Raw genomic sequence first — 16319 nt, forward strand, 5'->3', positions numbered from 1 at the left:
CTAGGGAAACGAGGTTTCAAGGTATTTTAGCCACAGATCTCTTTGCTCAAATAAAGCCCTACACAGAACCCCAGCCCATTCAACATTTCAAGGTGGAGCTGAAATCCTTTGTGGGTTCTATTTTTCTCTCTTTGCAAAGCATTTCCAGCTTGTGGGCCGATTGTCATATAATCTAGACAAGTGTTAATTAAAGAAATCACTCAGAGCCTGTATATACAAAAGGTAAAAATTTTAAAATTTTTACAGCTAAAAATATATTTAATGTGGTACATTTAAAAATATTTGATACAAGGTGGGGATCCCAAACAAAGAGTGCCAGGGGCCTATGGTGAGCCAACCTCCCACACCTCCCAAATAAATCAGTCATCTGGCTTTGTCCATCTCTACACTCTTCCTATGAGTGTTATCACACTCAAATTGCATATTGATGGGATTAATCCTTTAAGGTCTCTTTCACTCCACCATTGGCTTAGTGAGGCAACCTAGTCCATCATTGTCTCCCCAGCTCTGAGAAGCGAGCACTATCATAAAAGAAAGGAACTATTATACAAGAAAAGATTGATACAGTGAACTAGATTAATATTAACAGGCTCCTTGAGGTAAGGTGCCAAAAAAAATCAGAATGAATGAATGAGTAGATAAATGAGTGAATCCACACTGTTGCTTGTGAGGTCTGTGGGTGATGACGCCCCATTTGCATGGCAGTTTCAGAAGGGCTTTCAGGGTTTAGATTCTGGGGAAAGGGCCAGTCTTTTGTCTCCACTTCACAGACCCTGCTGGTGCCGAGCCACTTCTAAGAGACCATGGAGCCTGGAGCCACCCCACTCCTCCCAGGGGGTGGGGTTAGTTGATGCTGTTGGTGAGTGACCAATCGCATCAGCACTTCTGCTGACCCCATGGGACTCCACTACCTTCTCTCCTGGACTCCTAAAACTGCCATTTCTCTGAGAGGGGGAGGAGGGCTTCTTGCTTCCAAAAGGACTAAGCAGGGTTCTGGCAATGGGGACAGGATAGTCGTTCCCTGTGGCAGGCTGATGTACAATGGGATGGTCCTGGGGCCACATCTGGGCACAGACCCCCATTATCTGTAATGGTGCTCTTGCCAGGGGGACACTGCAGAGAGGAGTCTACCACGAGGAGACCTGCTCTCCCCTCCCAAGCACTGGAGCAACCTTGGCCCTGCCCAGAAAAAGGCAGCTGTAGGGAAATGGAGCTGAGTTTAAATGCCCACTGGGCACTTAGTAGCCATGTGACCTTGTGTAGGTGACTCCTCCTCTTCCTCGCTGGGCCTGAGTTTCCTCCTCCATAAAATGAGGTAGTCATCTCTGTAGTGCAGCTCTGCACCCACAAAGTGCCATTGTGAGGGTCAAATAAGTGGATGTAAAAGGGCTTGCAGAGAACCCTGCAGATGGAAGGTGGACCTTTATAAGGGAGAAATAAAATCTTATTAAGGAGAAAATAAATTCCCAAGAATGAGCTGCCCAGCATCTTTAAAAGAAGACTGCAGAGTGGACAGTGCTCATACCTGAAATGTTTTTTTTATTCATCTACCAGTCAGGCTCCTACACATCCCAGAGGAGGCAGTGCCTTCCCCAGAAAGGCCTGCCAGGCTGCACTCTGTCCTCCCATCCTGCTGCCTCCAGCACAATGCTCATATCTGACTGTCTGTCTACCTGACATCTCCCCCACTGGTCTGGTGCTCCTTTGGGCAGGAACCGTATCTGATGCAACCAGGAATTTCAGCTCTTAGGGCAGAGCCTGGCGCATCTGAGGCACACATCAATATTCTGAGCCAGACTGACTGGCTAGAGTAGAGCTAATGGTAGAATGTCGGGGGCTGGTGTCTAAGGTTGGGGTAACTAAAGACGCAGGCAAGCCTCACACTCCCTTCCTAGAACCTTATCTGATTACTTTCTCCATCTAGGTTTGAGATGAGGTCTAGCCGATCCTGCCTACAGGCTGAGTGAAAGCTCTTTAAGGTAGGGGTGACCAGCTTTTCCTGGTCTGCTCAGGACTTTCCTGGTTTGAGTTCTAAAACGTCCCATTTCCCAGGTAAACCAGGGCAGTTGGTCATGCTACCTTAGTTACTTATTGATTCTCATAGTAGACGTTGTAATTACTCACTGATTGTATGTTACGCTTCTCCTTCCTCCCCCTTTCCCAGGCTGGCAGAGCCCATCTCTTAGGACAGAGGCTGAAAACGGAAGATAGTTTCCCAGCCTCTCTTGTGGTGAGGGGTTGCCATGTGACCGAGTTTTGGCCAATGAGACAACAGGGAAAGTCTGCTGGGAACTTCTGGGAAGGGGTTTTTTCTCTCTATCTACCTTCACCCCCTCTTTCTTCCTGCTTTCGGTCGTGAGAATGTGATGGTTAGAGCTGTGACAGCCATCTTGTGACCACAAGGAAACATCCTTACCACACTCTGAGGGGTAAAACGAAGGACAGTAAAAGCTCGACACTTTGATGACATTGTTGATCCTCTGAACGACCCTAGGACTTGAACAACATTAAAATGTTAAATGTTGTTTATCAAAAGACATCATTAGAATAACAAAAAGGCAGCCTCTGTGCTGGGAGATGATATTTGAAATCTCTCCTTGAAAAGGATTCGTATACAGAATACTCAATGATAGATAACTCAGTTGTTAAAAATTGGGGCAAAACTTGAAAAGAAACTCTAGAAAAGAGAAAATTAAAATGGCCAATAAGCAAAGCACACAAAAAGGTCTGAACATCATTATTCATCAGGGAAATGCAAATTAAAACTACAGTGGGGCCCGGGCCTGTTGGCTCATGCCTGTAATACCAGCACTTTGGGAGGCCGAAGCAGGCATATCACCTGAGGTTGGGAGTTTGAGACCAGCCCGACCAACTTGGAGAAAACCTGTCTCTACTAAAAATACAAAATTAGCTGGGCGTGGTGGCACATGCCTGTAATCCCAGTTACTTGGGAGGCTGAGGCAGGGGAATCACCTGAACCCGGGAGGCAGAGGTTGCGGTGAGCTGAGATCGCACCATTGCACTCCAGCCTGGGTAACAAGAGCAAAACTCCGTCTAAAAAAAAAAAAATACAATGGGATACAATCTCACACTTACCAGAGTGGCTAAAATTAAAAACACTGAAAATACAAAGTGTCGGTGAGGATGTGGAGTAACTGGAACTCTCATACTCTAGTAATACTAGTAATAGGAGTGTAAATTTGGACAGTTGCTTTGGAAAACTGCTAAGCAATAGCTACTAAAACTAAACACAGACTTACCTGATGACCAGGCATTTACCCAAGAAAAATAAAAACATGTCCACAAGAAGATGTGTATGTAGATGATCATAGTAGCTTTATTCAGAACAGCAAAACACAAGAAACACCGCCAATGCCTGTCAACAAAAGAACAGAAAAGTTGTGATATATCCATACAATGGATGTATATGTTATTTTATGAATATAAAAAATGGATATATTGGAAATACTACATGGATAAAATAGTTACTTTTTAAACTACACAGCAGTGAAAAAGAATAAACTACTGACACATGTAGCAATATGGATGAATCTTAAAATTATATTGTGCAAAAGAAGCTAGACACAAAAGAGTACATACAGCATGATTCATTTCTATGAAGTTTAAGAATGGGCAAAACCATTCTATGCTGTTAGAAGTTGGTTAGTGGTTACCCTTTGCAATGGCGGGTGGAGCAGTGGGGAGCAGTAGCTGGGAAGGAGGTATGGGGGGGGCCAAATGGGGTGTCAAGAATGTTCTACATCTTGATCTAGATCATACCCTTGCCAAAAATTCCTTCAGCCATTACAGCTCAAGATTCGTTTGCTTTATTTATGCAATACAGCAATCCAAAACATTAAAAAAATGAATAACCTCTATGGTTTAAGGCACATTTAATCGAGTATTCTGTTACTTGTAGCCAAAAGCACTCTAACACTCCTCAACACAACTTGGGGACAGAGGATGTTTGTTGGGTGAGTGATGGTAATACCCATGGAATAGCATTCTTACAGGGAACAGAACACATTCACACCCATTAACACCTGTCACTCTCAATTCAGTCCTACCAGGGAGGGTTTGTTAGTTTCCTCTAACAGATGAGGAAACTGAGGTCCAGAGAATCGCACTGACCTGCTCAGAGTCACACAACGAGCTTTTTTTTTTTTTTTTTTTTTTGAGATGGAGTCTCACTGTGTTGCCCAGGCTGGAGTGCAGTGGCATAACCTTGGCTCACTGCAGCCTCCACCTCCCAGGTTCAAGCGATTCTCTGCCTCAGCCTCCCAAGTAGCTGGGATTACAGGTGCCCGCCACCATGCCCAGCTATTTTTTTTTCTTAGTAGAGAGAGGTTTTGCCATGTTGGCCAGGCTGGTCTTGAACTCCTGACCTCAAGCAATCCACCTGCCTCGGTCTCCCAAAGTGCTGGGATTATAGGCATGAACCACTGTGCCCAGCCTACACAGTGAGCTTTTGACCAATCTAGAATTTGGGCCCAAGATTGTTTAATCCCAAACCCAGTGCTCTTTCCGCTACACTTCTCTCACCCTGGGCACATCCACCAACAACATTTGTTGAACTCCTATTGGGTATACTTCAGGGAAACTTTATCTGGTCTCTACTTCCACTGAGCTTGTGGGCTAGGAGAAGAACAAGAGTTTTATCTAACAATAATAATTGTGTTTTTAAGTGCTTACATTTATTAAATACCTACTATCTCCTAGACCAGCCTTTTCCAGTGGAGTCCATGCATTGCAGAGTATACTCCACCAGGTTGCAAGAAAAACAATTAGTAATTCTATCTGTATATTTGATCTCATCTTTTAAAAATTTTCATTTTGTGTATATCATATAAGATGATAATATATTGATTGATAATATATTACGTTTTTACTTTGTGAACGTACCTATTAAATATATTGGGGGCAATGTTCACTGACAAGAATGGGACACCTAAATCTTTAAAGACCCATTGGTCACCTGATCACCTGATCACATGATCCCATCTGGCCCTCGTGACACTCCTGAGGACCAGATTTTTTTTGTTGTTTTTAGAGACAGAGTTTGCTCTGTCACTCAGGCTGGGATGCAGTGGTGCAGTGATGGCTCACTGCAGCCTTGAACTCCTGGGCTCAAATGATCTTCCTGCCTCAGCCTCCCAAAGCTCTGGGATTATGGGCATGAGCCACCACGCGTGACTGAGAACCCGATGTGTTGCCCCATGTTACATATGAAGATACATCTTTAAGGTAATGAATATCCCAATCACCCAGATTTAATTCTTAAGCATTGTATACAGGTATCAAAATATCACATATACACCCCAAATATGGCCAACTATTGCATGATTAAAAAATAAAAGAAAAAATAAAAAGAAACCATCTTTAGCAATACCCTTTTAAAAAGTGCTTTTTGTTTGTTTAGCTTTCTTTGAACATTTGACCCAAGTCTTCCCTCACTCAGAAAACCGCTCTGTAAAACATCCCTCAACATGATTTCCTCACAGACAAACCTGTCTGATAATTTAATGCTGCTGCCATTTTTTTTTCTGGAGCTCTGAACTTTGATGCCTATCTGGACTAGTTTTGCTCTAGACTTGGGGCACAGACACCATTAGGAATTCCTTTGTCTCTCCTGTGTTGAAACCACAGACTGCTATATCTCAGTTCATCATAGAAAATTTACAAAATAAAAGCCACAGAGATTCATTCCCCTGCCTGTGTCTAAGCTCTTGTCCAAGCCCCTCTCACATTGACTCTGGGCTTGGTCATGTGACTTGCTTTGGCCAATGGCATAACGGCAAACATGACACAAGCAGCAGCTGGAAAATTACTTGTGCATATGAGCCTTTGCCCTTTCAGCTCTGGGGAACCCTGTGACCACAACCAGGCTGGCAGCAAACCCAGGCTGGTTTGCTGAAGTATAAGAGACTGATGGCTAAATCATCTCTGTTACCCCAGCTGTGCCAAGCCAACCAGCATATATGTGAGTGAGGCCATTGACCACCAGCTGACGGCAGACACAGGAGAGAAGCCAGCCAAGACCACATGGAGCCCAGCCCACGCCGCTACTGAGCTTTAGGTTCATAAGCGAATAAATGGTGGCCATTTTCAGGCAATTTGTTACACAGGAAAAGCTCATGGTTCCTCTTCTTGGTTTAGTTCCTCTTTTTGGTGGAGCACAGCCCCTGGTAGCATGGAAGTTTTAAAACATGTGCACCAATCCTTTGACACTTGTCCCATCAGCAGATAGGGTTCATGACACCTTCCCTTGCTTGGGCCTGTACCTTAGTAATGCAGCAAAAGTGACGTGGCATAACTTCTGAAGATAAGTTAGAAAAGGCCCTACAGTTTCCACCTGGTTCTCCTGGGACACTCACTCCGGGGTAAGCCAGCCATTGAGGAAGAGGTATGAGATCACCGTGCTGGAAAAGCTACATGTCAACACTCCACTCAACAATCCAGTTGAGACAGCCTTCCAGCCATCTGGGCCAAAGGAGCCAGACTGGTGAGTGATGTCATCTTGGGCCCTCCAGACCAGCTCATCCACCAGCTGAAGACCACTAAGTGAGCTCCATCAACACCACGTGGAACAGAATCATCACCCAGTTGCACCCTCCCTCAGTTTTTAACCCACAAAATTAATCCACTAATTTTGGGGATGGTTTGTCATGCAACAATAGATAACCAGATTCTATGCCATGATGGGAAGTTCTGCAGTTTCACTGGGAAGTGGCAGGCATTCTGGGACAGAAAAAACTTGGGGCCATTTGTGCAATCTACTGCACAGATTTTTAATCTCTGGTTTCTTACTCTCTGTTCCTTCCAGAGAGCTTCTTGTTCACATTTTACTGTTGCAATATCTTTATCACTCAAGGGATATTAATTGTAGGATTTATTTTAAGTTTTCTCTTGTTCCCTGGATTCTTTTTCTTGAAGACATTTTACCCCGCCCTCATGGTTTGCTTTGATCTCTGCACTTCATGATAGAAATTTCTTAAATTTCTAATGATCCTTGGCTGTCTACTCACATTACCAATCTGGCTGGAAACTGGGTGGGGAGGGTGGACTGGTAGGCTTTTGTGTAGGGTCCATGCAGGGTGGTTGCACAGGGCTGGTACAAAGGGGCTGGTTGGCTTTTTCTGTGATGTACTCTCCTCCCACCCCCCATTACTGTATCTTTAGGTCTTTGTCCTGGAAGTGGTTCTCCAGATAATTTTCTGCCTGGGGTTGGACATTCTAGAATGAGACGGGTGAAGGGGGCTGAAGATCTCACCTTCTCTGGGCCTGATGTTTCTAGTTTTGGAGTTTCTTTGTTGCCTTTTTTTCAGAGAATAAACCTCCCTTTGCTTGCCCAGAAGTGAGTGGGGTTACTACCTGGCTGGGCAGGATGGGGGTTGGGGACGTAGAGGTCCCACGCTCCTTGTACAGATTGCTTTCAATCCCCACTTCACCAGCAGCTCCTCCAAGACCTAGTAGCTTCAATTTTTGAGGCTTTTAGGCAAATTGGCTTGTTTCTCTTTGCAGCAATCCACCCACACAGCAGTCACCTACCCCATCCATTTAGGTTTGACTTTCTTCCTCTCGGTTATGTCACTGGCCACTTCATCCATTTCCCTTCTTTGTAGTTCAGGGTTACAAATGTCTCTCGATTTCCTCAAAGACAGAGTTTTTGTTTCTGCTCCTTATTCTTGTTTTGGGGAAGTTTTTTGTTTGTTTTTTTCTTTTTTAAGAAGAGAAAAGGAATAGAAATGTCTTTAGTCTACTATCTTAAAGCCACCATTTCATTAGAGTTTTAAATGGAAAAAGCACCCTCTTATATTGGACAAAAGTGTGTCAGCAATGTGGGTTTTGTGACTCTTACCGGAGTAAGAGCCTATATTATACGCCAAGGTGGCTTCATGTTCTAGTTTTACAAATGCATTTGATACAGTTAATAAAAGAGCAAATTATATATTAAGGAGAATACAGATAAGTCATTGCTGGCTTGGCAGACAGTGGAGAGCAGCCTTGAGCAAAAAGCTTAGAGGAGGGAAAGTGGGGTGGAGGCATGAGGTTGACCTGTCCCTGCTAAGTGCCACTGTCTCCAGCTCACCCCTTTCCACCTGCAGGTCCCTGCTCAGATGCCACCTCCTTGGAGGATCCCCACCCGCCCGTCACTTTCTCTCTACTAACTCGTTTTATGTCTGACTGCCTGCCAACAGATTTGAGAGACTTATTTGTCTTTAGGTTTGTCGACCCCACTAGATCATGAGCTCCATGACCAGGGGGAGCTTTGCTTTTTCACCTCCATACACTCGGTGCCTGTGAGCACCTGGTACATCAGTAGATGCTCAATAAAGAGTTGTTGAGTGAACAAATGAATGAGCCAGTGATTGCGTGGATCCATGTTTTCTATGAGAAGGCAAGAGCTCTGAGGACAGAGGCCCAGTGTGCATGAGAAAGTCCCGCTGGCCCAGGCAGTGGCCTAAGAGCTGCCTACCATGGCGGTCACTGTTCTTAGGGAACCACAGATGTTTCCCCTCTAATCCCTCCATGGGGGCAAGGGGGGCATGAGAATGGGAGAGAACACAAAGTCCCTTTATTCAGGGGAGTGGATTCCATCTCAAGACAAATTGTTACCTCCAAGGCCACCAGCCGCCCAGCCGGCCCATCACCATGGCCTCCCGCTTAAGGATGTGGGCACAGGCCCGGCCAGAGCTGAAATTGCCCTGGAAACTAGTCTCTCCTTTAATTAACAGGGAGGGTGACCAGGCCTGCTAACGGGGTGGGGTATGGAGTCGGGGTGGGGTCAAGTTCATAAAGTCCCCAAAGAATCAAGGCCTCCTTGTTTATTTTCCCGAAAATGTTCCCCATTACCCAGAACAGCATAGGGGCCAAGCAGGCCGCAGGCAGGGAGAAAGCTTTAACCTCCTCCCTGCTCAGCTCAGCACATCACTATTTGACTTGCATTTTAAAAATAATTATAAACTTAATGAAAAAATAACCTAACCCCCAAACAGGCCAGGGACTCATGGCCAGCATTGGCAGGAGCAAGCCCCTGGCAGCTGTGAGGATGAGATGCAAAGGGTATAGAGGAACCACTGGAAGACAGGGGACACCCTTTAGATGGACACTCCCTCTCTCTAGTGCCAGCTTTGGCTCCCTATTGCCCTTTGTGTCATGCCCAAATGTCTCAGCCCATGTCTTAGAGCCAGTTTTACTCAGGCCCTATGTGGAAGACACTGGAACCCAAAGAGGAACGGAAGTTGCTCAGGTTGTGCATTGTGTGGGACCTGATGCAGGTAGTGAGGCTGGTTGGGATGGGTTCTCAGGGAAAGAGTGGAGGAAAGTGAGAATGTGTCTCTGTTACCATCTGAGCCCTGGCTGGGTATGGCCAACATGCCAGGTAAGCAGCCTTGGGAAACAGGCACAATGATTATCCATCTTTAATATCCCAGGACTTGAGCCCAGGTCTGTCGGGCTTTTAGCCACCACACTAAGTGCTATAAAAGGAGCTGGAGGTAGAAATGAAGTAACAACAACAATAGTAATAAGCAGCTTTCATGGATTGTAGACTATGTGCCGTGCACTGTGCCCAGCTCTTTACCATCTCTTTTAATCTTCGCAATAACTTTATCTGGTAGGTAGTGTTATTGACCCATTTTACAAACGAGGCCCAGAGCATTGGTTCAAGGTTGTGCAGCTGGGAAATGGCCTGTACTCTTCTACCCTGAGAATAATGCTCTACAGTGAGTCAGGGAGTTTTGTGAGGTCTCAAGAACAGGGACCTTGTCTGTCTTATTCACTTGTGTGTCCTCAGAGCCCAGAAGAGAGACTGGCATATAATAGATATTTAATATCTGTGTTGTGAATAAGAATGAACAAATGCACCTGGACCTAGAAGTGACTTCCAGATGAACCATCCCAGTTCTCCCTTCCCCATTCCGGATTATCTTTACTTACCTTGAAGTGAACAAGATATTAAGGGGCTCCAAAAGAACTGAGAAATAGAACTTGGTTTGAAAGACAGTAGGGAGCCACAGCAGGTCCTTCAGGAATGGAGTTCCAAGCTAGGGGAGTGATGGTCTTCCTGTGTCTTTACGGATTCCAGGAGCTAGTCAAGGTCAATGAGCCTTTAGCCAGAAGGTCAAGTTATCCCCAGTGGTAAGTGTTGGGGGAAGAGGAGGGCACTTCTCAGGAGTTGAGGGTCCCAAACTTGTCATGCTCATTGGTTTTGTGGCTGAGAGTGGCAGGTTTAGGCTGGCCAGCCAGCCTCTTCAGCTTGCCCATGGTAAATCCCATGATCCTGGGTCAAGGACGCCCAAACATGGTATGTCCATAGCCAGCTGACAGAATTCGTATGTCATTGAATCTTTCAACAATGGATTCTTTGAAACTTACAACTCTGGGGCCTTTGAGGTCCATCTCAGACTCTGAGGCTGTAGAAACTGTTCATTTTGGAATAATGATAGGTACAAAACATTTACTGAGTACTCACTACTCCAGACACTGTTTACAAATACCAACGCCTTTAATCCTCACAACCACCCCAGAAGGTAGTAACAATGTGACCCCCCCACTTTACAGATGTGAAGACAGAGGCACTGAAAGGTTGTGTAACTTGCCCAGGGTCACTGGCCGCCTGGCTCTAAAGCACACAGCACTGCCTCACAGACACTTAAAGTCATTGAGACTTACACTCTTCAAATTTTAGAATCGTAGAAAGTCACAAGGCCAGGATCTTCAAGCCACAGAGTCTTAAAATCATAGCACTTTAGAACCTGCCATCATTGACTCATCAAATTCTGCCGTCATAAAATCTGGGCATGTTATAATCCTGGAATTCCAGATTCTTGGGGACTTTTAAGTCAGAGAAGTTTAGATCCTGGGATATTAGCCTTGGATTATAGACCCTAGCCCAGTCCTCTCATATAGCACAGGGAAACTGAGGCCCACAGAAGTGACAGGAGAAGCCCAAGAGAGGCAGAGCCTGGTGGATTCAGTGTCATGTTTGGAGGGAGAAATCGGAGTGAACAAAGAAAGCCCCTGGGCAGGCAGGAATCTGTTTGTGATTAGCAGTGGGTTTTAGTGTTGCCGAGGAATGTGCCCAACGTTACCGTTACCCCCGCAGGTTGCTGCCTCCTTTCTTCCCCCTCAGATGCCCTCCTCAGAGCCCATCCTGGCCAGACTCAATATCCTGTTTCTACCACCAGCAAATTGAATTTTCAGAAGTTGGCCTCCTAACGAAGCCAGCTTAATATGTTGGAGGTTTTCTTTGCCTGCATTGCTATTTCTTGGTAGGATGCCTGCTCTTCAGGAGCCCAGAGAGGTTTTGCACACTCAAATCACAATGCCAGGAGGGATGAGGGACAGGAACTATGGGACAGGTGGCTGGGGGCTTAGATAGACCCAGAGGTGGGAATAGAAATGGCGTGTCTCAAGGGGGAGGTGACAGGTCCACAGGGACCTCCATACTGCTCAGGCCACACCTGGGAATTTGGGGGCCTTCAGTCTTTCAGAAACATTAACCAAATGGGGTTTGTTTAGAGGAGGGATGGGGAGAGATGGGTGGGAATCCCATGCTCTGGGAGACCTTAAGCGTGGACTAGATGGAAAGAAGCATGAATTCTAAAGTTCAGCCTCTCAGCTACTGCCCCCTTGAAGACAGACATGGGTGGAGCCCTGGGGTATAGACCTAAGATTGAATGGTGGAAACTCCATGAAGATTTTGGTTTTATCAAAAGCAGTGGTTCTCAGGCTGGGCGTGGTGGCTCACACCTGTAATCCTGAGGCGGGCAGGTCACTTGAGGTCAGGAGTTCAAGACCAGCCTGGCCAACATGGTGAAACCCCATCTCTACTAAAAATACAAAAATTAGCTGGGTGTGGTGTCAGACACCTGTAGTCCCAGCTGCTCAGGAGGCTGAGGTAGGAGAATTGAATGAACATGGGAAGCAGAGGTTCCAGTGAGCCGAGATTGCACCACTGCACTCCAGCCTGGGCAACACAGCAAGAGCCTGTCTAAAAAAAAAAAAAAAAAAAAAGGCAATGGTTCTCAAAGTACAGTACAGTCCAGAATCTGTGGGGTTCCTGAGACCATTCCAGGGCATCCACATGGTCAAAACTATATTCACAACAACACTAAGACATTATTTGTTCTTCTAACCCTCAGTGGGGTTGTCCAAAGTTGATATGACATGTGATGCCACCATCACTCTGATAGCAATGAAAAAAATTAATGCAAAAACATTCATGATGAACAAAATACTAAAACTGTAAATAAAGAGAAGACTAATACTACTGATTTTTCCTTTCATCTCAGGCTTCAGTGTGAATTTTTTCAAAATATTGCATTAAAATGTCCTAATTACTGATATTTTTGGCACACAAATTTTAAACCTGAGGCAAGTGCCTCGTTTAACTCACTCTAGTCCTGGCTGTGGATATAATCCACATCAACAGAAGCTCGTTGGGATCCTCAATAATTTTTAAGGATATAAAGTGTGCTGAGATGAAAACATTTGAGAGTCACTGATAAAAGGGATAATGTTCCATCAGCTCAAACTATCCAACAATGGAGGGGATTATATTCCAAGGTACTGAGTTCCCATCACAAGGTGTGTACAAATGGGCAGATTAGAGGATTGGGTGTGGGGAAGAGGCCTAATGTGCAGCATCTCTTGCCCAGGTGCCTCCTGTGGTCCCACCCACCTGGCATCCAATAGATCTTCTCATTTTCCCACTTGAAAGCTTGCAATGGTACCCCACTGTGCTCTGAGCAAAAACCCACCTCTTCTCCATGGCCTACCAGGCCCTATGTGTCCTGGCCCTGTCTCCCACTCTTTTGCCCCTAGCTTGCTCTGCTATCCCCAGCCTAGCCTCTTTCTATTTCTTCAGCATGCCAAACTCTTTCTTACCTCAGGGATTTTGCACACGCTGTTCCCTCCGCCTGGAACATCTTCCTCTTCACTCTTCTCATGGCTGTTCCTTGTATCTTCTGAGTTTCAGCTTGACTGTTGCCTCCAGGAAGGCTTCCCTGATCACCCTATAGTAAGTAGGATTTCTCTGACATCATCTCTCAACCTCTTTTTTGCTTCCTTCATGGAAGTCATCACTGCTTTTTTATATTTACTTGTTGGCATGGATGGTTCTCATCTATTCTCTCCATGAGACCGTGAGCTCCTCCAGGGCAGGAAGCCTGACTGTTCAGACATGGGGCCTCAGCACCTGACCCAGCACCTGGCATGGAGGAGGCCCTTGAGAAGTGTTTGTTAAGCAAATAAACAAATCCTTTATGAATTAGTGAATGAATGAGTAAATGAATGAAAGATTAAACAGAAGAGGCCTCTGACTGCTGATGCTCAGGCACTCACCAGGAAACCCAAAGTAACACAGGTTGTTACTTTGATGAAACATCAGTAACCATGGCTGGATAATGTGTGATGAAGTATTAAGCAGTAAGTGTTTACCCACTACCCATCAGCGCTGATCAAGTTGGAGGAGAGGGAGACTGGCCTGGCTGCAGAAATCTTGGATGAGTTGGGGCTTGAACACAAGCCTTCAGGGCTTTGCCAAGGCAGGTTCCCCTGCCTAGTTTCTCTGAAGATTCGCATTGTATTCACTATGAGGGCTCAGCTCAAACAACCCTGCCTCCTACGGCTCTTCCCTGACTCTTCTCGGGTAGGGTCGGAACACACCATCCTTGTTCTGGGTGTTATTGTATTAGGATAACCACCCTTGTCTATCACTGATTTGAAGACATTAGCTTATAGAAATGTCCCGACAGTATAGATGTTATCCCAGTTTAGAGATGAGAAAAGTAAAGGTCCCAGAAGAACTCACATTCCAGTGGAGGAGACTCATCACGGGCAAAAAAGCAAACCCACGTGTTGTGAGTGGTAAGAGTTAAGGTGAAGAATGTTGCCGCCGAAGAGGAGTGGGGAGGCCTCTCTGAGGGATCAAAGAGATGTGGGTACAAATTCCATCTAATAGTGTCAGCTGAAGTTCAGTTAACTGTTACCACTAACAATGAGTTAGCTGTTGCTTCCAGGATGTCTGTTTCACAGGGACAGGGACTATGTTCACTTTTCTGTCCCCAGCACCTAGAACAGTGAACAACACATAGTAGGTGTTCCATGTATGGTGTGAGGTGAATAAAGGCCTGCCTGCATCAGGCATTGCATATGAATTATTTTATTTAATCTCCATGGTCAGAGAGGTAAGGGTTATCATCCCCATTTTGTAGATAAGGAAATGAGGGCACAGTGAAGTTAAAGTCTAATGACTTACCCAAGAACACCCAGATAGTAAATGGTGGAGCCCGAGTTGGATTCGAATCCTGTCCAATCTGTCTCATATCTTAGCCACTCTCCTACACAGCCTTATTCTGCTCACTCACTGTGTGACCAGGGCATATTGCCTAACCTCTCATCCACTGAAGATGTCATTTTCTTTAGCTTTTGAAATAATACCCATGTCATAGGGTTACTGTGAAAGTTTGGTTCAGGTAGAGCTCTTAGATTCCTGTCTGGCACACAGTGACACCTCTTTTCAGGTGACCCATTCTCGTTTGATATTGTCAGCCATTGTGAAATAAGAGGGTACAGAGCAAAGCTTTCCAAATGGAAAAACCTGCTATGACTTCTAGAAAGTCTTGGGAAACTTTCTAGATCAGTTATGGAGGTTGCAGAGCAGAAGGCCTCAAGGACGAGATGCAAAAACAGCACCCATGCAAGTTGACTTGTAAACTGCTTTCTTCATCCTTTAGGAGGAATTGCCCAAGAGGCAGCATTTATGGGGCATGCCCAGGGTCTCCAGGCACTGTGCTGAGGGCTCTGTATCCCGTCTGTCAATTTTTCCCAACTCTGTTATACAGATGGCACCACTGAGGCTCAGAGAGGTGAAGGGACTTGCCCAAGGCCTCATAGTGCATCAGAAACAGTCAGGACTCAGCTCAAGAAAAGGCCCCAAAGCCAGCACTCCCAACCACATGATCTAAGACCAGGGAACAAGGGGACAATGAGAGTGAGGGCAGGAAAAACGCTGGAAGATGTACCAGAGACTTAGCACTTGACTGATGGCATCTTTCCAGGCCAGTGCCCACCCCTCCTCTCCTGGCCTTCTCTTCCACCTCCCACCCTCCTGGGTTCCTGCACCATTTTCTCACTGGAGCTCCTGCCATGCCTGTTATCTTCTGTTGGTTCCTGGGAAAAGACTCTGAGATGGAGATTGGCGTGCAGTGGGTTTATTGGGGAGAGTGCTCAGGAGTAAGACCAATGCAGGAGTGAGGAAGACAGGCCTGGGAGGAGTGAACAGCTGGCACAATGGAGTTACAACAGAAATCTCAATGATCCCACAGGAGCTCTGGAGCAGAGATGGCCCTTCAGAGCTGAAGGATCGGGTCAGGCATTTTTTATCATACACCAACCACACTTTGGCCACAGGCTGCACCTGGAACGAATGTGTCCTTGGGCAGGGCAAGTCCCTACAGCTGAGGGCCATTCCCGGCTGGGAACTATCAGCAGCTGGCAGTCCCATCAGCTGGGAAGGGTGTCTGATGAGGGAATCCATGCTAGCCCCCAGCCTCCTTTCCACCTGTCCACTGTTATCTGACAATAGCGATCATGCCACACTGGCTCACACCGGCAGGGCACTGTCTACCTCTCAGGCTCCCTACCACGTGTGGTGTGTGGATTCCCTCATTCCATCCTCATGACAACCATGAGAGGGGGACACTTTCCAGATGAGGAAACGGAGGCTCAGTGAGATGAAGAGCTTGCCCAGAGTCCCACGGTGCAAGAATGCTGTAGCTGGTATTCTCACCCAAGCAGTGGGACCTATGGGTCCTATCTTGGTCCCTTATAGAAACTCCTTCCTTTAATCCAACTCAGCACTGAGTCCCCTGGAGTCAAAGCTCCTGCCCTCCAAAAGTTCATAATCCAGTGGGGGAAGTCAAGACATATACACTGGAAAGATAAGGGCTGGTAAGTGCTGTGATAAGAGGTGACCTGAGGGTGGGTGACAGGGATGTCCTGCCCAGGAAGGCAGGTGAGACAGAGTCAGTGAGTTCAGCCTCAGTGGATGAGGAGAGTGCTGTGGGAAGGATCGGGGCAGGGCAGGCTTCTAGGCAGTGGGAGCACAGGTGCAAAGACAGAGAGGGTGAAAGAGAGGGGCCCTCCAGAAATAGGGAGTGGTCTCCTGAGATGACATAGGGGGTTGGGGGAAGGAAAACAAGGTCATCAAGGTGGAGGGGCTCCAGCCTCAGGGCCCTGCATGATGCAGTCTCTGCCCTTCCGTGAATATTTGCTGAACGAATGAATGGTTGGATGGGTGAATGAATCGCTGC

At 46.3% G+C, this 16319-nt stretch overlaps 1 long non-coding RNA gene across 1 annotated transcript in view; it reads right to left on the bottom strand.

Annotated features, from left to right (window-relative positions):
• Nucleotides 1–214: 214 nt before the first annotated feature.
• The window catches only part of LOC129528991 (uncharacterized), an 85206-nt gene continuing 69101 nt past the window's right edge, over nucleotides 215–16319 (bottom strand). The window contains exons 3-6 of the long non-coding RNA XR_008674355.2: nucleotides 12892–13019; nucleotides 9940–10424; nucleotides 3261–7717; nucleotides 215–2496 (exon numbers count right to left, since the gene is read on the bottom strand). This is a non-coding gene — a long non-coding RNA (uncharacterized lncRNA). The remainder of the gene's footprint in view (nucleotides 2497–3260; nucleotides 7718–9939; nucleotides 10425–12891; nucleotides 13020–16319) is intronic.

This window comes from Gorilla gorilla, chromosome 21 (genome assembly GCF_029281585.2).
Source record: "Gorilla gorilla gorilla isolate KB3781 chromosome 21, NHGRI_mGorGor1-v2.1_pri, whole genome shotgun sequence".
Lineage (NCBI taxonomy): Eukaryota > Metazoa > Chordata > Mammalia > Primates > Hominidae > Gorilla > Gorilla gorilla.